General features: G+C 58.0%; 1 protein-coding gene across 1 annotated transcript in view; it reads right to left on the reverse strand.

The window, feature by feature from the left end:
- Positions 1-16,772, reverse strand: part of LOC140116828 (cystatin-B-like) — a 63,645-nt gene that overhangs the window by 31,540 nt on the left and 15,333 nt on the right. The window lies entirely within an intron of this gene.

Below are 16,772 nucleotides of genomic sequence, written 5' to 3' on the forward strand. Positions count from 1 at the left end.
CAGGACTCAGCACATGGATAGGAGACAGAGGGACAGGACTCAGCACATGGATAGGAGACAGAGGGACAGGACTCAGCACATGGAGGAGAGACAGAGGGACAGGACTCAGCGCATGGAGGAGAGACGGAGGGACAGGACTCAGCGCATGGAGAGGAGACGGAGGGACAGGACTCAGCGCATGGAGAGGAGACAGAGGGACAGGACTCAGCACATGGAGGGGAGACAGAGGGACAGGACTCAGCACATGGAGGGGAGACAGAGGGACAGGACTCAGCACATGGAGAGGAGACAGAGGGACAGAACTCAGCACATGGAGAGGAGACAGAGGGACAGGACTCAGCACATGGATAGGAGACAGAGGGACAGGACTCAGCACATGGATAGGAGACAGAGGGACAGGACTCAGCACATGGAGAGGAGACAGAGGGACAGGACTCAGCACATGGAGAGGGAGACAGAGGGACAGGACTCAGCACATGGAGGAGAGACAGAGGCACAGGACTCAGCACATGGAGGAGAGACAGAGGGACAGGACTCAGCACATGGAGAGGAGACAGAGGGACAGGACTCAGCACATGGAGAGGGAGACAGAGGGACAGGACTCAGCACATGGAGGAGAGACAGAGGCACAGGACTCAGCACATGGAGGAGAGACAGAGGCACAGGACTCAGCACATGGAGGAGAGACGGAGGGACAGGACTCAGCGCATGGAGAAGAGACGGAGGGACAGGACTCAGCGCATGGAGAAGAGACGCAGGGAGAGGACTCAGCACATGGGGAGGAGACAGAGGGAGAGGACTCAGCACATTGAGGAGAGACAGAGGGACAGGACTCAGCACATGGAGGGGAGACAGAGGGACAGGACTCAGCACATGGAGAGGAGACAGAGGGACAGAACTCAGCACATGGAGAGGAGACAGAGGGACAGGACTCAGCACATGGATAGGAGACAGAGGGACAGGACTCAGCACATGGAGAGGAGACAGAGGGACAGGACTCAGCACATGGAGAGGGAGACAGAGGGACAGGACTCAGCACATGGAGGAGAGACAGAGGCACAGGACTCAGCACATGGAGGAGAGACAGAGGGACAGGACTCAGCGCATGGAGAGGAGACGGAGGGACAGGACTCAGCGCATGGAGAGGAGACGGAGGGACAGGACTCAGCGCATGGAGAAGAGACAGAGGGACAGGACTCAGCAGATGGGGAGGAGACAGAGGGACAGGACTCAGCACATGGAGGGGAGACAGAGGGACAGGACTCAGCACATGGAGAGGAGACAGAGGGACAGGACTCAGCACATGGAGAGGAGACAGAGGGACAGGACTCAGCACATGGAGGAGAGACAGAGGCACAGGATTCAGCACATGGAGGAGAGACGGAGGGACAGGACTCAGCGCATGGAGAAGAGACGGAGGGACAGGACTCAGCACATGGGGAGGAGACAGAGGGACAGGACTCAGCACATGGAGGAGAGACAGAGGGACAGGACTCAGCGCATGGAGAGGAGACGGAGGGACAGGACTCAGCGCATGGAGAGGAGATGGAGGGACAGGACTCAGCGCATGGAGAAGAGACGGAGGGACAGGACTCAGCAGATGGGGAGGAGACAGAGGGACAGGACTCAGCACATGGAGGGGAGACAGAGGGACAGGACTCAGCACATAAAGAGGAGACAGAGGGACAGGACTCAGCACATGGAGAGGAGACAGAGGGACAGGACTCAGCACATGGAGGAGAGACAGAGGCACAGGACTCAGCACATGGAGGAGAGACGGAGGGACAGGACTCAGCGCATGGAGAAGAGACGGAGGGACAGGACTCAGCGCATGGAGAAGAGACGCAGGGAGAGGACTCAGCACATGGGGAGGAGACAGAGGGAGAGGACTCAGCACATTGAGGAGAGACAGAGGGACAGGACTCAGCACATGGAGGGGAGACAGAGGGACAGGACTCAGCACATGGAGAGGAGACAGAGGGACAGAACTCAGCACATGGAGAGGAGACAGAGGGACAGGACTCAGCACATGGATAGGAGACAGAGGGACAGGACTCAGCACATGGAGAGGAGACAGAGGGACAGGACTCAGCACATGGAGAGGGAGACAGAGGCACAGGACTCAGCACATGGAGGAGAGACAGAGGGACAGGACTCAGCACATGGAGGAGAGACGGAGGGACAGGACTCAGCGCATGGAGAGGAGACGGAGGGACAGGACTCAGCGCATGGAGAGGAGACGGAGGGACAGGACTCAGCACATGGAGAGGAGACAGAGGGACAGGACTCAGCACATGGAGGGGAGAAAGAGGGACAGGACTCAGCACATGGAGGGGAGACAGAGGGACAGGACTCAGCACATGGAGAGGAGACAGAGGGACAGAACTCAGCACATGGAGAGGAGACAGAGGGACAGGACTCAGCACATGGATAGGAGACAGAGGGACAGGACTCAGCACATGGATAGGAGACAGAGGGACAGGACTCAGCACATGGAGAGGAGACAGAGGGACAGGACTCAGCACATGGAGAGGGAGACAGAGGGACAGGACTCAGCACATGGAGGAGAGACAGAGGCACAGGACTCAGCACATGGAGGAGAGACAGAGGGACAGGACTCAGCACATGGAGAGGAGACAGAGGGACAGGACTCAGCACATGGAGAGGGAGACAGAGGGACAGGACTCAGCACATGGAGGAGAGACAGAGGCACAGGACTCAGCACATGGAGGAGAGACAGAGGCACAGGACTCAGCACATGGAGGAGAGACGGAGGGACAGGACTCAGCGCATGGAGAAGAGACGGAGGGACAGGACTCAGCGCATGGAGAAGAGACGCAGGGAGAGGACTCAGCACATGGGGAGGAGACAGAGGGAGAGGACTCAGCACATTGAGGAGAGACAGAGGGACAGGACTCAGCACATGGAGGGGAGACAGAGGGACAGGACTCAGCACATGGAGAGGAGACAGAGGGACAGAACTCAGCACATGGAGAGGAGACAGAGGGACAGGACTCAGCACATGGATAGGAGACAGAGGGACAGGACTCAGCACATGGAGAGGAGACAGAGGGACAGGACTCAGCACATGGAGAGGGAGACAGAGGGACAGGACTCAGCACATGGAGGAGAGACAGAGGCACAGGACTCAGCACATGGAGGAGAGACAGAGGGACAGGACTCAGCGCATGGAGAGGAGACGGAGGGACAGGACTCAGCGCATGGAGAGGAGACGGAGGGACAGGACTCAGCGCATGGAGAAGAGACAGAGGGACAGGACTCAGCAGATGGGGAGGAGACAGAGGGACAGGACTCAGCACATGGAGGGGAGACAGAGGGACAGGACTCAGCACATGGAGAGGAGACAGAGGGACAGGACTCAGCACATGGAGAGGAGACAGAGGGACAGGACTCAGCACATGGAGGAGAGACAGAGGCACAGGATTCAGCACATGGAGGAGAGACGGAGGGACAGGACTCAGCGCATGGAGAAGAGACGGAGGGACAGGACTCAGCACATGGGGAGGAGACAGAGGGACAGGACTCAGCACATGGAGGAGAGACAGAGGGACAGGACTCAGCGCATGGAGAGGAGACGGAGTGACAGGACTCAGCGCATAAAGAGGAGACGGAGAGACAGGACTCAGCACATGGAGAAGAGACGGAGGGACAGGACTCAGCAGATGGGGAGGAGACAGAGGGACAGGACTCAGCACATGGAGGGGAGACAGAGGGACAGGACTCAGCACATAAAGAGGAGACAGAGGGACAGGACTCAGCACATGGAGAGGAGACAGAGGGACAGGACTCAGCACATGGAGGAGAGACAGAGGCACAGGACTCAGCACATGGAGGAGAGACGGAGGGACAGGACTCAGCGCATGGAGAAGAGACGGAGGGACAGGACTCAGCACATGGAGGGGAGACGGAGGGACAGGACTCAGCACATGGAGGGGAGACGGAGGGACAGGACTCAGCACATGGAGGGGAGACGGAGGGACAGGACTCAGCACATGGAGGGGAGACGGAGGGACAGGACTCAGCACATGGAGAGGAGACGGAGGGACAGGACTCAGCACATGGAGAGGAGACGGAGGGACAGGACTCAGCACATGGAGAGGAGACGGAGGGACAGGACTCAGCGCATGGAGGAGAGACAGAGGGACAGGACTCAGCGCATGGAGAGGAGAAAGAGGGACAGGACTCAGCGCATGGAGAGGAGAAAGAGGGACAGGACTCAGCGCATGGAGAGGAGAAAGAGGGACAGGACTCAGCGCATGGAGAGGAGACAGAGGGACAGGACTCAGCGCATGGAGGGGAGACAGAGGGACAGGACTCAGCGCATGGAGAGGAGACAGAGGGACAGGACTCAGCGCATGGAGAGGAGACAGAGGGACAGGACTCAGCACATTGAAGAGAGACAGAGGGACAGGACTCAGCACATTGAGGAGAGACAGAGGGACAGGACTCAGCACATTGAGGATAGACAGAGGGACAGAACTCAGCACATGGAGAGGAGACAGAGGAACAGGACTCAGCACATGGAGAGGAGACAGAGGAACAGGACTCAGCACATGGAGAGGAGACAGAGGGACAGGACTCAGCACATGGAGAGGAGACAGAGGGACAGGACTCAGCGCATGGAGAGGACACAGAGGGACAGAACTCAGCGCATGGAGAGGACACAGAGGGACTGGACTCAGCACATGGAGGGGAGACAAAGGGACAGTACTCAGCACATGGAGAGGAGACAGAGGGACAGGACTCAGCACATGGAGAGGGAGACAGAGGGACAGGACTCAGCACATGGAGAGGGAGACAGAGGGACAGGACTCAGCACATTGAGGAGAGACAGAGGGACAGGACTCAGCACATTGAGGAGAGACAGAGGGACAGGACTCAGCACATTGAGGATAGACAGAGGGACAGAACTCAGCACATGGAGAGGAGACAGAGGAACAGGACTCAGCACATGGAGAGGAGACAGAGGAACAGGACTCAGCACATGGAGAGGAGACAGAGGGACAGGACTCAGCACATGGAGAGGAGACAGAGGGACAGGACTCAGCGCATGGAGAGGACACAGAGGGACAGAACTCAGCGCATGGAGAGGACACAGAGGGACTGGACTCAGCACATGGAGGGGAGACAAAGGGACAGTACTCAGCACATGGAGAGGAGACAGAGGGACAGGACTCAGCACATGGAGAGGGAGACAGAGGGACAGGACTCAGCACATGGAGAGGGAGACAGAGGGACAGGACTCAGCACATGGAGAGGAGACAGAGGGACAGGACTCAGCGCATGGAGGAGAGACAGAGGGACAGGACTCAGCGCATGGAGAGGAGAAAGAGGGACAGGACTCAGCACATTAAGGAGAGACAGAGGGACAGGACTCAGCACATTAAGGAGAGACAGAGGGACAGGACTCAGCGCATGGAGGAGAGACAGAGGGACAGGACTCAGCGCATGGAGGAGAGACAGAGGGACAGGACTCAGCGCATTGAGGAGAGACAGAGGGACAGGACTCAGCGCATGGAGAGGACACAGAGGGACAGGACTCAGCGCATGGAGAGGACACAGAGGGACAGGACTCAGCACATGGAGAAGAGACAGAGGGACAGGACTCAGCACATGGAGGAGAGACAGAGGGACAGGACTCAGCACATGGAGGAGAGACAGAGGGACAGGACTCAGCACATGGAGGGGAGACAGAGGGACAGGACTCAGCACATGGAGAGGAGACAGAGGGACAGGACTCAGCACATGGAGGAGACAGAGGAACAGGACTCAGCACATGGAGGAGACAGAGGAACAGGACTCAGCACATGGAGGAGACAGAGGAACAGAACTCAGCACATGGAGAGGAGACAGAGGGACAGGACTCAGCACATGGAGAGGAGACAGAGGAACAGGACTCAGCACATGGAGGAGACAGAGGAACAGAACTCAGCACATGGAGAGGAGACAGAGGGACAGGACTCAGCACATGGAGAGGAGACAGAGGGACAGGACTCAGCACATGGAGAGGAGACAGAGGGACAGGACTCAGCACATGGAGGGGAGACAGAGGGACAGGACTCAGCACATGGAGGGGAGACAGAGGGACAGTACTCAGCACATGGAGAGGAGACAGAGGGACAGGACTCAGCACATGGAGAGGGAGACAGAGGGACAGAACTCAGCACATGGAGGGGAGAAAGAGGGACAGGACTCAGCACATGGAGAGGAGGCAGAGGGACAGGACTCAGCACATGGAGAGGAGACAGAGGGACAGGACTCAGCACATGGAGGAGAGACAGAGGGACAGGACTCAGCACATGGAGGAGAGACAGAGGGACAGGACTCAGCACATGGAGAGGAGAAAGAGGGACAGGACTCAGCGCATGGAGAGGAGACAGAGGGACAGGACTCAGCGCATGGAGAGGAGACAGAGGGACAGGACTCAGCGCATGGAGAAGAGACGCAGGGAGAGGACTCAGCACATGAGGAGAGACAGAGGGACAGGACTCAGCACATGGAGGGGAGACAGAGGGACAGGACTCAGCACATGGAGGAGAGACAGAGGGACAGGACTCAGCACATGGAGAGGAGACAGACGGACAGAACTCAGCACATGGAGAGGAGACAGAGGGACAGGACTCAGCACATGGAGAGGAGACAGAGGGACAGGACTCAGCACATGGAGAGGAGACAGAGGGACAGGACTCAGCACATGGAGGAGAGACAGAGGCACAGGACTCAGCACATGGAGGAGAGACAGAGGGACAGGACTCAGCGCATGGAGAGGAGAAAGAGGGACAGGACTCAGCGCAGGGAGAGGAGACAGAGGGACAGGACTCAGCACATTAAGGAGAGACAGAGGGACAGGACTCAGCGCATGGAGGAGAGACAGAGGGACAGGACTCAGCGCATGGAGAGGAGACAGAGGGACTGGACTCAGCGCATTGAGGAGAGACAGAGGGACAGGACTCAGCACATTGAGGAGAGACAGAGGGACAGGACTCAGCACATGGAGAGGAGACAGAGGGACAGGACTCAGCACACGGAGAGGAGACAGAGGGACAGGACTCAGCACACGAAGAGGAGACAGAGGGACAGGACTCAGCACATGGAGGAGAGACAGAGGGACAGGACTCAGCACATGGATGACAGACAGAGGGACAGGACTCAGCACATGGAGGAGACAGAGGAACAGGACTCAGCACATGGAGGAGACAGAGGAACAGGACTCAGCACATGGAGGAGACAGAGGAACAGAACTCAGCACATGGAGAGGAGACAGAGGGACAGGACTCAACACATGTAGAGGAGACAGAGGGACAGGACTCAGCGCATGGAGAGGACACAGAGGGACAGGACTCAGCGCATGGAGAGGACACAGAGGGACAGGACTCAGCACATGGAGGGGAGACAGAGGGACAGGACTCAGCACATGGAGGGGAGACAGAGGGACAAGACTCAGCACATGGAGGGGAGACAGAGGGACAGGACTCAGCACATGGAGGGGAGACAGAGGGACAGGACTCAGCACATGGAGAGGAGACAGAGGGACAGGACTCAGCACATGGAGAGGAGACAGAGGGACAGGACTCAGCACATGGAGGGGGAGACAGAGGGACAGGACTCAGCACATGGGGGGGGAGACAGAGGGACAGGACTCAGCACATGGAGAGGAGACAGAGGGACAGGACTCAACACATGGAGAGGAGACAGAGGGACAGGACTCAGCGCATGGAGAGGACACAGAGGGACAGGACTCAGCGCATGGAGAGGACACAGAGGGACAGGACTCAGCACATGGAGGGGAGACAGAGGGACAGGACTCAGCACATGGAGAGGAGACAGAGGGACAGGACTCAGCACATGGAGAGGGAGACAGAGGGACAGAACTCAGCACATGGAGTGGAGAAAGAGGGACAGGACTCAGCACATGGAAAGGAGGCAGAGGGACAGGACTCAGCACATGGAGAGGAGACAGAGGGACAGGACTCAGCACATGGAGGAGAGACAGAGGCACAGGACTCAGCACATGGAGGAGAGACAGAGGGACAGAACTCAGCACATGGAGTGGAGAAAGAGGGACAGGACTCAGCACATGGAGAGGAGACAGAGGAACAGAACTCAGCACATGGAGAGGAGACAGAGGGACAGGACTCAGCGCATGGAGGGGATACAGAGGGACAGGACTCAGCGCATGGAGGGGAGACAGAGGGACAGGACTCAGCGCATGGAGAGGACACAGAGGGACAGGACTCAGCACATGGAGGGGAGACAGAGGGACAGGACTCAGCACATGGAGAGGAGACAGAGGGACAGAACTCAGCACATGGAGTGGAGAAAGAGGGACAGGACTCAGCACATGGAGAGTAGGCAGAGGGACAGGACTCAGCACATGGAGAGGAGACAGAGGGACAGGACTCAGCACATGGAGAGGAGACAGAGGGACAGGACTCAGCACATGGAGGAGAGACAGAGGCACAGGACTCAGCACATGGAGGAGAGACAGAGGGACAGGACTCAGCACATGGAGGGGAGAAAGAGGGACAGGACTCAGCACATGGAGAAGAGACGCAGGGAGAGGACTCAGCACATGGGGAGGAGACAGAGGGAGAGGACTCAGCACATTGAGGAGAGACAGAGGGACAGGACTCAGCACATGGAGGGGAGACAGAGGGACAGGACTCAGCACATGGAGAGGAGACAGAGGGACAGAACTCAGCACATGGAGAGGAGACAGAGGGACAGGACTCAGCACATGGAGAGGAGACAGAGGGACAGGACTCAGCACATGGATAGGAGACAGAGGGACAGGACTCAGCACATGGAGGGGAGACAGAGGGACAGGACTCAGCACATGGAGAGGAGACAGAGGGACAGGACTCAGCACATGGAGAGGGAGACAGAGGGACAGAACTCAGCACATGGAGTGGAGAAAGAGGGACAGGACTCAGCACATGGAGAGGAGACAGAGGGACAGGACTCAGCACATGGAGGAGAGACAGAGGCACAGGACTCAGCACATGGAGGAGAGACAGAGGGACAGGACTCAGCACATGGAGGGGAGAAAGAGGGACAGGACTCAGCACATGGAGAAGAGACGCAGGGAGAGGACTCAGCACATGGGGAGGAGACAGAGGGAGAGGACTCAGCACATTGAGGAGAGACAGAGGGACAGGACTCAGCACATGGAGGGGAGACAGAGGGACAGGACTCAGCACATGGAGAGGAGACAGAGGGACAGAACTCAGCACATGGAGAGGAGACAGAGGGACAGGACTCAGCACATGGAGAGGAGACAGAGGGACAGGACTCAGCACATGGATAGGAGACAGAGGGACAGGACTCAGCACATGGATAGGAGTCAGAGGGACAGGACTCAGCACATGGAGGAGAGACAGAGGCACAGGACTCAGCACATGGAGGAGAGACAGAGGCACAGGACTCAGCACATGGAGGAGAGACGGAGGGACAGGACTCAGCGCATGGAGAAGAGACGGAGGGACAGGACTCAGCGCATGGAGAGGAGACAGAGGGACAGGACTCAGCACATGGAGAGGAGACAGAGGGACAGGACTCAGCGCATGGAGGAGAGACAGAGGGACAGGACTCAGCGCATGGAGGAGAGACAGAGGGACAGGACTCAGCGCATGGAGAGGAGAAAGAGGGACAGGACTCAGCGCATGGAGAGGAGAAAGAGGGACAGGACTCAGCGCATGGAGAGGAGAAAGAGGGACAGGACTCAGCGCATGGAGAGGAGACAGAAGGACAGGACTCAGCGCATGGAGGGGAGACAGAGGGACAGGACTCAGCGCATTGAGGAGAGACAGAGGGACAGGACTCAGCACATTGAGGAGAGACAGAGGGACAGGACTCAGCACATTGAGGATAGACAGAGGGACAGAACTCAGCACATGGAGAGGAGACAGAGGAACAGGACTCAGCACATGGAGAGGAGACAGAGGAACAGGACTCAGAACATGGAGAGGAGACAGAGGGACAGGACTCAGCACATGGAGAGGAGACAGAGGGACAGGACTCAGCGCATGGAGAGGACACAGAGGGACAGAACTCAGCGCATGGAGAGGAGACAGAGGGACAGGACTCAGCACATGGAGAGGGAGACAGAGGGACAGGACTCAGCGCATGGAGGAGTGACAGAGGGACAGGACTCAGCGCATGGAGAGGAGAAAGAGGGACAGGCCTTAGCGCAGGGAGAGGAGACAGAGGGACAGGACTCAGCACATTAAGGAGAGACAGAGGGACAGGACTCAGCGCATGGAGGAGAGACAGAGGGACAGGACTCAGCGCATGGAGAGGAGACAGAGGGACTGGACTCAGCGCATGGAGAGGAGACAGAGGGACTGGACTCAGCGCATGGAGAGGAGACAGAGGGACTGGACTCAGCGCATGGAGAGGAGACAGAGGGACAGGACTCAGCGCATTGAGGAGAGACAGAGGGACAGGACTCAGCACATGGAGGGGAGACAGAGGGACAGTACTCAGCACATGGAGAGGAGACAGAGGGACAGGACTCAGCACATGGAGAGGGAGACAGAGGGACAGGACTCAGCGCATGGAGGAGTGACAGAGGGACAGGACTCAGCGCATGGAGAGGAGAAAGAGGGACAGGCCTTAGCGCAGGGAGAGGAGACAGAGGGACAGGACTCAGCACATTAAGGAGAGACAGAGGGACAGGACTCAGCGCATGGAGGAGAGACAGAGGGACAGGACTCAGCGCATGGAGAGGAGACAGAGGGACTGGACTCAGCGCATGGAGAGGAGACAGAGGGACTGGACTCAGCGCATGGAGAGGAGACAGAGGGACTGGACTCAGCGCATGGAGAGGAGACAGAGGGACAGGACTCAGCGCATTGAGGAGAGACAGAGGGACAGGACTCAGCACATTGAGGAGAGACAGAGGGACAGGACTCAGCACATTGAGGAGAGACAGAGGGACAGGACTCAGCACATGGAGAGGAGACTGAGGGACAGGACTCAGCACACGGAGAGGAGACAGAGGGACAGGACTCAGCACATGGAGAGGAGACAGAGGGACAGGACTCAGCACATGGAGGAGAGACAGAGGGACAGGACTCAGCACATGGATGACAGACAGAGGGACAGGACTCAGCACATGGAGGAGACAGAGGAACAGGACTCAGCACATGGAGGAGACAGAGGAACAGGACTCAGCACATGGAGGAGACAGAGGAACAGAACTCAGCACATGGAGAGGAGACAGAGGGACAGGACTCAGCACATGGAGAGGAGACAGAGGGACAGGACTCAGCACATGGAGAGGAGACAGAGGGACAGGACTCAGCGCATGGAGAGGACACAGAGGGACAGGACTCAGCGCATGGAGAGGACACAGAGGGACAGGACTCAGCACATGGAGGGGAGACAGAGGGACAGGACTCAGCACATGGAGAGGAGACAGAGGGACAGGACTCAGCACATGGAGAGGGAGACAGAGGGACAGGACTCAGCACATGGAGGGGACACAGAGGGACAGGACTCAGCACATGGAGAGGAGACAGAGGGACAGGACTCAGCACATGGAGGGGAGAAAGAGGGACAGGACTCAGCACATGGAGGGGAGAAAGAGGGACAGGACTCAGCGCATGGAGAGGAGACAGAGGGACAGGACTCAGCGCATGGAGGAGAGACAGAGGGACAGGACTCAGCGCATGGAGAGGAGACAGAGGGACAGGACTCAGCACATGGAGAGGAGACAGAGGGACAGGACTCAGCACATGGAGGGGAGACAGAGGGACAGGACTCAGCACATGGAGGGGAGACAGAGGGACAGGACTCAGCACATGGAGAGGAGACAGAGGAACAGGACTCAGCACATGGAGGGGGAGACAGAGGGACAGGACTCAGCACATGGAGGGGAGACAGAGGGACAGGACACAGCACATGGAGGGGGAGACAGAGGGACTGGACTCAGCACATGGAGAGGAGACAGAGGGACAGGACGCAGCGCATGGAGAGGAGACAGAGGGACAGGACTCAGCGCATGGAGGGGAGACAGAGGGACAGGACTCAGCACATGGAGGGAGACACAGGGACAGGACTCAGCACATGGAGGGGAGACAGAGGGACAGGACTCAGCACATGGAGAGGAGACAGAGGGACAGGACTCAGCACATGGAGAGGAGACAGAGGGACAGGACTCAGCACACGGAGAGGAGACAGAGGGACAGGACTCAGCACATGGAGGAGAGACAGAGGGACAGGACTCAGCACATGGAGGAGAGACAGAGGGACAGGACTCAGCACATGGAGGAGACAGAGGAACAGGACTCAGCACATGGAGAGGAGACAGAGGGACAGGACTCAGCACATGGAGAGGAGACAGAGGGACAGGACTCAGCACATGGAGAGGAGACAGAGGGACAGGACTCAGCACATGGAGAGGAGACAGAGGGACAGGACTCAGCACATGGAGGAGAGACAGAGGGACAGGACTCAGCACATGGAGGAGAGACAGAGGCACAGGACTCAGCACATGGAGGAGAGACAGAGGCACAGGACTCAGCACATGGAGGAGAGACGGAGGGACAGGACTCAGCGCATGGAGAGGAGACAGAGGGACAGGACTCAGCACATGGAGAGGAGACAGAGGGACAGGACTCAGCGCATGGAGGAGAGACAGAGGGACAGGACTCAGCGCATGGAGGAGAGACAGAGGGACAGGACTCAGCACATGGAGGGGAGACAGAGGGACAGGACTCAGCACATGGAGAGGAGACAGAGGGACAGGACTCAGCACATGGAGAGGAGACAGAGGGACAGGACTCAGCACATGGAGAGGAGACAGAGGGACAGGACTCAGCACATGGAGGAGAGACAGAGGGACAGGACTCAGCACATGGAGAGGAGACAGAGGGACAGGACTCAGCGCATGGAGAGGAGACAGAGGGACAGGACTCAGCGCATGGAGAGGAGAAAGAGGGACAGGACTCAGCGCATGGAGAGGAGAAAGAGGGACAGGACTCAGCGCATGGAGAGGAGAAAGAGGGACAGGACTCAGCGCATGGAGAGGAGACAGAAGGACAGGACTCAGCGCATGGAGGGGAGACAGAGGGACAGGACTCAGCGCATTGAGGAGAGACAGAGGGACAGGACTCAGCACATTGAGGAGAGACAGAGGGACAGGACTCAGCACATTGAGGATAGACAGAGGGACAGAACTCAGCACATGGAGAGGAGACAGAGGGACAGGACTCAGCACATGGAGAGGAGACAGAGGGACAGGACTCAGCACATGGAGAGGAGACAGAGGGACAGGACTCAGCACATGGAGAGGAGACAGAGGGACAGGACTCAGCGCATGGAGAGGACACAGAGGGACAGAACTCAGCGCATGGAGAGGACACAGAGGGACAGGACTCAGCACATGGAGGGGAGACAGAGGGACAGTACTCAGCACATGCAGAGGAGACAGAGGGACAGGACTCAGCACATGGAGGAGAGACAGAGGGACAGGACTCAGCACATGGATGACAGACAGAGGGACAGGACTCAGCACATGGAGGAGACAGAGGAACAGGACTCAGCACATGGAGGAGACAGAGGAACAGGACTCAGCACATGGAGGAGACAGAGGAACAGAACTCAGCACATGGAGAGGAGACAGAGGGACAGGACTCAACACATGTAGAGGAGACAGAGGGACAGGACTCAGCGCATGGAGAGGACACAGAGGGACAGGACTCAGCGCATGGAGAGGACACAGAGGGACAGGACTCAGCACATGGAGGGGAGACAGAGGGACAGGACTCAGCACATGGAGGGGAGACAGAGGGACAAGACTCAGCACATGGAGGGGAGACAGAGGGACAGGACTCAGCACATGGAGGGGAGACAGAGGGACAGGACTCAGCACATGGAGAGGAGACAGAGGGACAGGACTCAGCACATGGAGAGGAGACAGAGGGACAGGACTCAGCACATGGAGGGGGAGACAGAGGGACAGGACTCAGCACATGGAGGGGGAGACAGAGGGACAGGACTCAGCACATGGAGAGGAGACAGAGGGACAGGACTCAACACATGGAGAGGAGACAGAGGGACAGGACTCAGCGCATGGAGAGGACACAGAGGGACAGGACTCAGCGCATGGAGAGGACACAGAGGGACAGGACTCAGCACATGGAGGGGAGACAGAGGGACAGGACTCAGCACATGGAGAGGAGACAGAGGGACAGGACTCAGCACATGGAGAGGGAGACAGAGGGACAGAACTCAGCACATGGAGTGGAGAAAGAGGGACAGGACTCAGCACATGGAAAGGAGGCAGAGGGACAGGACTCAGCACATGGAGAGGAGACAGAGGGACAGGACTCAGCACATGGAGGAGAGACAGAGGCACAGGACTCAGCACATGGAGGAGAGACAGAGGGACAGAACTCAGCACATGGAGTGGAGAAAGAGGGACAGGACTCAGCACATGGAGAGGAGACAGAGGAACAGAACTCAGCACATGGAGAGGAGACAGAGGGACAGGACTCAGCACATGGAGGGGATACAGAGGGACAGGACTCAGCGCATGGAGGGGAGACAGAGGGACAGGACTCAGCGCATGGAGAGGACACAGAGGGACAGGACTCAGCACATGGAGGGGAGACAGAGGGACAGGACTCAGCACATGGAGAGGAGACAGAGGGACAGAACTCAGCACATGGAGTGGAGAAAGAGGGACAGGACTCAGCACATGGAGAGTAGGCAGAGGGACAGGACTCAGCACATGGAGAGGAGACAGAGGGACAGGACTCAGCACATGGAGAGGAGACAGAGGGACAGGACTCAGCACATGGAGGAGAGACAGAGGCACAGGACTCAGCACATGGAGGAGAGACAGAGGGACAGGACTCAGCACATGGAGGGGAGAAAGAGGGACAGGACTCAGCACATGGAGAAGAGACGCAGGGAGAGGACTCAGCACATGGGGAGGAGACAGAGGGAGAGGACTCAGCACATTGAGGAGAGACAGAGGGACAGGACTCAGCACATGGAGGGGAGACAGAGGGACAGGACTCAGCACATGGAGAGGAGACAGAGGGACAGAACTCAGCACATGGAGAGGAGACAGAGGGACAGGACTCAGCACATGGAGAGGAGACAGAGGGACAGGACTCAGCACATGGATAGGAGACAGAGGGACAGGACTCAGCACATGGAGGGGAGACAGAGGGACAGGACTCAGCACATGGAGAGGAGACAGAGGGACAGGACTCAGCACATGGAGAGGGAGACAGAGGGACAGGACTCAGCACATGGAGAGGAGACAGAGGGACAGGACTCAGCACATGGAGGAGAGACAGAGGCACAGGACTCAGCACATGGAGGAGAGACAGAGGGACAGGACTCAGCACATGGAGGAGAGACAGAGGGACAGGACTCAGCACATGGAGGGGAGAAAGAGGGACAGGACTCAGCACATGGAGAAGAGACGCAGGGAGAGGACTCAGCACATGGGGAGGAGACAGAGGGAGAGGACTCAGCACATTGAGGAGAGACAGAGGGACAGGACTCAGCACATGGAGGGGAGACAGAGGGACAGGACTCAGCACATGGAGAGGAGACAGAGGGACAGAACTCAGCACATGGAGAGGAGACAGAGGGACAGGACTCAGCACATGGAGAGGAGACAGAGGGACAGGACTCAGCACATGGATAGGAGACAGAGGGACAGGACTCAGCACATGGATAGGAGTCAGAGGGACAGGACTCAGCACATGGAGGAGAGACAGAGGCACAGGACTCAGCACATGGAGGAGAGACAGAGGCACAGGACTCAGCACATGGAGGAGAGACGGAGGGACAGGACTCAGCGCATGGAGAAGAGACGGAGGGACAGGACTCAGCGCATGGAGAGGAGACAGAGGGACAGGACTCAGCACATGGAGAGGAGACAGAGGGACAGGACTCAGCGCATGGAGGAGAGACAGAGGGACAGGACTCAGCGCATGGAGGAGAGACAGAGGGACAGGACTCAACACATGGAGGGGAGACAGAGGGACAGGACTCAGCACATGGAGAGGAGAAAGAGGGACAGGACTCAGCATATGGAGAGGAGAAAGAGGGACAGGACTCAGCGCATGGAGAGGAGAAAGAGGGACAGGACTCAGCGCATGGAGAGGAGAAAGAGGGACAGGACTCAGCGCATGGAGAGGAGACAGAAGGACAGGACTCAGCGCATGGAGGGGAGACAGAGGGACAGGACTCAGCGCATTGAGGAGAGACAGAGGGACAGGACTCAGCACATTGAGGAGAGACAGAGGGACAGGACTCAGCACATTGAGGATAGACAGAGGGACAGAACTCAGCACATGGAGAGGAGACAGAGGAACAGGACTCAGCACATGGAGAGGAGACAGAGGAACAGGACTCAGAACATGGAGAGGAGACAGAGGGACAGGACTCAGCACATGGAGAGGAGACAGAGGGACAGGACTCAGCGCATGGAGAGGACACAGAGGGACAGAACTCAGCGCATGGAGAGGAGACAGAGGGACAGGACTCAGCACATGGAGAGGGAGACAGAGGGACAGGACTCAGCGCATGGAGGAGTGACAGAGGGACAGGACTCAGCGCATGGAGAGGAGAAAGAGGGACAGGCCTTAGCGCAGGGAGAGGAGACAGAGGGACAGGACTCAGCACATTAAGGAGAGACAGAGGGACAGGACTCAGCGCATGGAGGAGAGACAGAGGGACAGGACTCAGCGCATGGAGAGGAGACAGAGGGACTGGACTCAGCG

This window comes from Engystomops pustulosus, chromosome 2 (genome assembly GCF_040894005.1).
Source record: "Engystomops pustulosus chromosome 2, aEngPut4.maternal, whole genome shotgun sequence".
Taxonomy (NCBI): Eukaryota; Metazoa; Chordata; class Amphibia; order Anura; family Leptodactylidae; genus Engystomops; species Engystomops pustulosus.